General features: G+C 42.6%; 1 long non-coding RNA gene across 1 annotated transcript; it reads right to left on the bottom strand.

Moving 5' to 3' along the window:
* Positions 1–413: 413 nt before the first annotated feature.
* On the bottom strand, positions 414–3,333 carry LOC112842848 (uncharacterized). Its single transcript, XR_003214874.1, has 2 exons — positions 3,280–3,333; positions 414–1,704 (listed from the first exon to the last, which is right to left on the bottom strand). It is a non-coding gene; the product is annotated as an uncharacterized LOC112842848 (long non-coding RNA).
* Between the last annotated feature and the right edge of the window lie 3,293 nt (positions 3,334–6,626).

Here is a 6,626-nt window from a genome sequence, read left to right as displayed (position 1 = left end):
CCCGAGAATCTGGGGGGAAGGATAGTGGAATCCCTATCATCAGAGTTAGCAAGCATAAAAATGACAAACATTAACAATCCACTCTAACATTCCCTCCTGTTTTGTGATTTTTATGCTCCAAATTATTCCTGTGTAGTATATTCTTAGCCATGCACCTTTTTTAACATTTTCAGCGCAGGTGTCATTTATACACAGGCTTCTGTCATATCATTCATGTCAGTCAATTCATACTGTTGTAAAAGTACATAATTAACAAATGTATCAGAAATCATCTTAGTTCGCATTGATCTTTTATACGGTAAAATGCATCCTATACATAAGCAAATCAATGTCAACAGTCCAAAACCAGGAATTAATATTTTCAAAAGAAGATGCCACCAAGGACCAGACATCAACCAAGTTATCCAGCCTTGTGGTACATCTACTCCTGTCATGCGATTCATTATGTATTCCTGCAAGTAAACAACTGAATGTAATAGTCAAAAAGAATAATCAACATTCCCAAAAATCATATTTCACTACAATCCAACTGTATACAGACATTGACGTTCAAACACATCAGTTGACTTTATCGTTTGTCCATATGGCTCTCAGCTAACTTCAAAGCTGTAGCCTGGTCAACACCCTTCTTTATGACTCCTATCCATCCCCCAAACCTTCTCACTGTGGGCATCCTGTGGGGGTTAGAGTCAACTGGCAAATTATCCGCATTTACAACTCTTCTCCTGTCCTGTTGTCACCACAGGAAAAGCTTTGTAAAGGAAATTGGATCAAGGTGTTTTGATCTTCTTGGCTCCAAGCCTCAACCAGCTTACAGATGTGTTCATGATGTAAATGTAGACAAAAGGCTTCTCTGTTTGCATCCTTCTTGCAGAGGACACAAAGAATAGGTGATGTTGTACAAATTCCATGGTAAATCTCCAACTTGGACTAATCCATTGCCCTTCATACACATAGGCAACTGGCCTATTTCCAGTTCGTTTATTTGTTCAATGTCCTGCAGCAAGTCAGATACTTGGAGTCAGACTAGGTCTGTCGTACCAGAGCAGTTCACCCTCCCAGCTACTGGTGAATCCATTCAGGTTCAGAAGTTGAAAAGTTGGCAGTGTCCCAAGTATGTTTACTCCTGGATGTGTTGCCAAGGCAACCAAACAAACTGTCTCGCTCCCAGTGATGCTATATGGCCACAGTCCAGAAGAATGTGTAGCCAGTGGCATCACAAGCATAACCATTGGTCTCGTTCTTTATGTGAGCGGTTGTGTTCACAGACTGCCACCAGTAGTTGTTGAAAACCCCATGCGGGTACTGGGTGTGATTTGCTCTGTCCCAGTGCGCTCCTGTCATCCCACTCTGGGTCCACAGGCACAAGAAGGCGCACAGCACATTCCCAGCCATCTGATGAGTACCTGTGGCTCAGTTGGTTTCTTCACCGGATTGAGACGAGGGGCCCTGGAGGCTTTCCCCCCCCTTTGTACCCGGTCTTCCTGCCACTTACCCCGAGCTGGCCTGGATGTGTGTCACCTTCTTGCAGTGCTCTTGATGTATCCTTTCAGTAATCCTTTCAGAAAGTAATCCTTTCGGCGATCTTCACTGCTGTCGTCATCGTCAGCAGCATCCGATATGGACCTTCCCACCGTGGACTGGACCCGCACTTCCTCTCCATGGCCTTAACAACATTCAATCTCCAGACTTCAGACTCTGCTCCTGCGGAGAAACAGAATCATCTGGCAGATCATTTGTTCTCAAGACTTCTTTACTTTTAAACATTTTAAGCATCTAATCTGCTAATATGCTCTCTCTTCTGCTCTCCTATCATCACTACAGAAGACTAGAACTCTAAATGCCCTAACATATATAATCTCAACGAGTCAGACCATTCTCTGTTGGAGTAATCCTCATGTACATTCATATACATCTTAACTAATTCTATACAGTTTAACCATGTCCTACGTCTCTTCCTAAGTCTTAGTTTTACTGTTCCATTAGGTCTCCCTATCAACCCTGCACTTTGTGGGTGATATAAACAATGATGTTTTTAGTGTTATCCCTAGATGTTGTGCAGTTAATCTAATCACTTCATTTACAAAATGTGGACCATTATCACTATAAATGGTCTCGGGAATCCCATGTTCCAAATGATTGCAACATATCATACATGACCTGCAAAATTTTTTTTAAGGGTATTTAATCTTAAAGTATAAACTACTCATTATCTCCCTCCTGTTGCGACATGGCAAAGCCCATGGCGCAAAATAGCAGCAGTTTTATACAAAGTCTAAGGCAGTATTGGTTTATCACACAGATAACAAACACCATCCTGCAAGCTCGCTCCTTCTGTATATCACAATTGTTTCCCTGCAGTAGGTCAGTGGCCCTGCATGTCTACCAGTGCATCCCGCATAATAGCCAAGGTCTGCTGGCATTGCACTGCTAAAACGTTAACAACATGTTCTCATAAAGTTGCCTCTTTCGCGATCTTATGTGCAAAAGCATTCTCTAATGCAACCGGATCTTTCCCTCACATGTGTGCTACACATTTGCAAACGGCAATCCCACTGGGTAATAACTCTGCCTCCAGCAGATTTTGCAAGAGTTTGGCGTATTCTACAGTTCCACCTCGACTCACCCACTGTACTACAAAGAAATGTAATGTAGCAAATGCATACTGGCTATCAGTGTATATTGTCACATCTTATCTCTCTGCAGCTTTACACACTTCCATTAAAGCTAGCATATCTGCTGCTCAAGCAAATAGGAAACATGCTAGTTGTCCTGCACAGATAACTTCCTCACTATCTACTACAGTAAAACCTGTTTTAGTCTGTCCCTCTGCTGTTGTTAACGCAAACCATCAACAAACCAAACCTTTCCCTAACCATCTATTAAGTCATCCCTCGGCTTACACTCCTTCTCCACGTGCTGTCTACACTCATGAGAAGTGCCCTCTTCTTTCGTTGGCAAAAGGTTTGACGGCTTCAGAATTGTGCATCACTTTATGGTAATATGTATGGTTGTGAGAGTAACAGGAACATTAAAGACAAGCGTTTGTAGGTGACAGAAATGTAATTTTAGTCTACAGTAGTAGACATCTACCTCGTTTTAAACTAACAATGTCAAAAAGGTGAAAAACTATATCCTAAAACATTGTACAGTTTAAGCTGCTGCACATACTGATCTCACGCATGGAGGTAAAGCACAAGCAACTAGAGCTAAACTGGTAGGATAGTAAGTTACTGGCTTCACTTGTGGAAAAAGTGCTGTTAGTTATTTCACAGTCACCTGGCATTTGTGCTGTTCACAGAACCACAAGTCCATCGCTGGACCTCCTCTGCGCTGTCACTTTTTGAGCCTGTCACGTTCCCTCAGGTTCTCATGTTCCAACGTTGCTGAAGATTTTAAAGGCAGAGCACGTCGTACACCTTAGTTGTCTTCCTCAACGTCAACGGCGAAAGTCTTTCAGCTTATTTAAGATTTTGCTGTGCAGAGTCTCCTCATGACGATCTCCTGGAAGCCCAGTAGCACAGCTCTCTGTGCTGAAGGTGATCTCTGATCCTTCTGAAGCCTCTCTCCTGGCCTCAGCTTCCATCTTATGGACGATCTCCTCAGTCACTCCTTCTCGTCATGGCATCTCGCGACATCTGCAAATTAAAATGACACTCCTCTCGCCACATGGCTTCCGCCATGTGTCAACTCCCCAACGAGACATGTACAAAAATGTTGCACAGTCTCCCTAAAACAATCTCCAGGGTTTGTCCCTTGGAGCAGCTTCACTCAAACCTGTAACCCTGTGTTAAAACAATAGTCAGCAATTAAATGTTTAGCTTGTCTAACTCCCAGCTCCACCTGGAGCCTGTACCCTAGAAGACAAAGTCTTTAAATCAAACTTCACATTTTCAACCGACTATAGATCAAAGGAATAATAAAGTATTCAGCATAAAAGACAAATATCATGTGCAGGTTTTCTCCAATCATTAAATCACTATTATTATTATCATAATTTGTCCCAAATCATGAATCATCCCAATTTATTCCACAATTTAATTGGTGACTTTCCTTAAGTTTGTCACTCCACTCATTTTATCACTGTGAGCTCAATAGTGGCCAGCTAATGAGCCCCATGTTCAACTATTCTGTAACCACTGCACATTTGGTCAATTGTCACTTGTCTGTCTGTGCTGAATCCTTTACAAGCACTCTTAAAGAAAAAACAAACATTAACACACAGTTCATCCTGGTGGTCAGGTGTTGGCCATCCAAATTCCAGAGGAGCTGTGAATGGTCATAAAGTTAACACTCTGCTGTGAGAAAAGTAACACTAGTTTCAAATACAATATATCCCACACTGCATTCACTTCTTCCCTGTAATTTCAGACATTTTCTCAACAACACAGTGTAATTTCATCATCAACACACAGCCTGTGACTACAGTTTTCTTTATACAAAATCTCAGTAATCCTGTGATAGAAAAACATCATTAAGTTGTGTCCTGCTATAAATCACATGATCGAATCACATGATTAACCATCTGCTGTAAAAAGAAAGGTAAATGTTAGCGCTGCGCATTCGTATACACTCTTTCTCACAGTAATCTCTGTGAGCAACACAAAGTAGTTAATGACACACCCATGGTAAATTCACAGACACAGAAAATTTTAAACTAAAAGGTTAAATTTGCAGAGTTCACATAGTCATGTGACCCAAGTTTCCTCCTGTGGTCTCCTTCTGCTCCTGCAACAAAAGACACACACAGAGATACAGCCACACCTTTGTCAGGTGGGGTTAACTTCACACAATGGTGTTAAGTCAGTCAGTCTTGTCAGCTTTTGTCAGCTGTTGTCAATCAGTCAGTTTGATTTCTCTTACTCATTTATCATTCACTCATTCATGCATTCATTCATTCTTTGCTAAAAGTGGAACCCATCGACGCATTCAGTTTCCACACATAGCAAAATGACGTCATTTTAAAAACAAAAAAAGAAGAAAATTTCAAAAGAAGAATTTAGGCTGGATTATCTCGCTGAATCCTTTTTGACAGGGACTTTCATTTTAATCATCCCAGATAAGTGACTTTCTCCTGAACCCATTTTAATTTTTTGGAGAAAGTCAACGGTTTGCAACGGTTTTCTCTACATGTCGTATAGCGCTTTTGTTCCAATCGTGCAGATCTGCTCAAACAGAGATTATCAAACAAAACTTTCAGTGCACTGTGAAAGTATCAAAATAAAAAGGCCTCGTTAAATCATGACACACGTGTTCTTCATGCCAGGGGGATACATTGTAACAACCCATTTGGCAGGCTCAACTTAATAACAAAAGACAAATCAACAACTAGATCAATCTCAAACATTCATCCAATCAGCCACACACAACATACAGCATAACCCTGTTGTCTCAGCACATAATAAGTTTCTTCTCATGTAACCAAATGTGTGCCATGGTAAAACTTCTTCACACACCAGAAACTCACAATCAGCTCACTCAGCTCACTCATGTAAGACCCCTCATCAGCATTCTGTTTTCCTCTATGATGCAGTCATCTGTCCTCCTATAATATTCAGTCCACTAGTCTATGTATCACTTTCATCTTACTAGTGACTTGGACAAGATGACAAACAGAATCTCATGCTTAAGATGCTGTCTGGTCTTCATGAGTATCATTTATTGTGTATATGCATGTAGGGTTAGTATAGTTGATGTATTTTCTGTATGTTTTTGTGTTCCTCTCATCACATTTTCATTAATCTCATCACTGCTTAAAACAACACACATCTCTCTCTCTTAAACTATCCTTCTCTCAAAACAGAAAGTAGCGTTACAGCTGTTTCAGGCTGAGAAACACCAAACACTCTTCATGCTATCATTCACCACACAACTATGTTATTTCTTTGTCCGCTGGGCAGGTGACCTACAGAATCACGTCTGCCCCAGCTGGATACCTTTTCACACACACCGTGACGTCAGACACGCTCACACTCACTTCTGCTTACCGCACAATTTCACTTCATTCATCAACAAACCACACACCACGTGCTGCCCAATAAAAAAACTTTGCAGTTATTTCATTCTCTCTCAAGGCAGACTTACTCGGTTTAGTCTTCATTACAAGACAACAATCAGCCACACTCACGCAGACCACGTCTGGCCCGCACACACACAAAATAGGCCTATCGCTTGCGTCTGCACGCACAGCTCTCATGGACCTGCGTCCTAAACGCACAGTCCAACGCACTCCCGTGCTCGCGTGAAACCGCGCAGCTACGGAGCCGTTTCTTTAGTAGCCTGCGACCTTCCCGCACGGCTGGCGCACTCCCGTACCTGCGAGAAACCGCACGGTCACGTAGCCGCTCTCTATTGTTTTAGGTTCGCGTGAAACCCGCGCAACCAGCGCTCCTCTGGACCCGCGTCTGCCCGCGCAGTCTCAGTGACGCATAAGGCCTGTTCTACTCACTGTTCGTGTTGTTTCCGTTCATGGGAAGAGTCTCTGGTTCCCGTCAATCGCCATCCATCCCGAGGGGAGTTCAGGCACAAACTTTCCGGCCTAGTGACAAGCAAGGCACTAGGGCTTTCCGCCAATCATCCCAGACGTTGCGGTGGCGTCCTCTCCCTCTCCTCGGTGAATGCGATGT

Source organism: Oreochromis niloticus, linkage group LG18, assembly GCF_001858045.2.
Source record: "Oreochromis niloticus isolate F11D_XX linkage group LG18, O_niloticus_UMD_NMBU, whole genome shotgun sequence".
Classification (NCBI taxonomy): Eukaryota; Metazoa; Chordata; class Actinopteri; order Cichliformes; family Cichlidae; genus Oreochromis; species Oreochromis niloticus.
The sequence above is the reverse complement of the archived record's forward strand: the minus strand, read 5'-3'. Positions and strand labels throughout refer to the sequence as shown.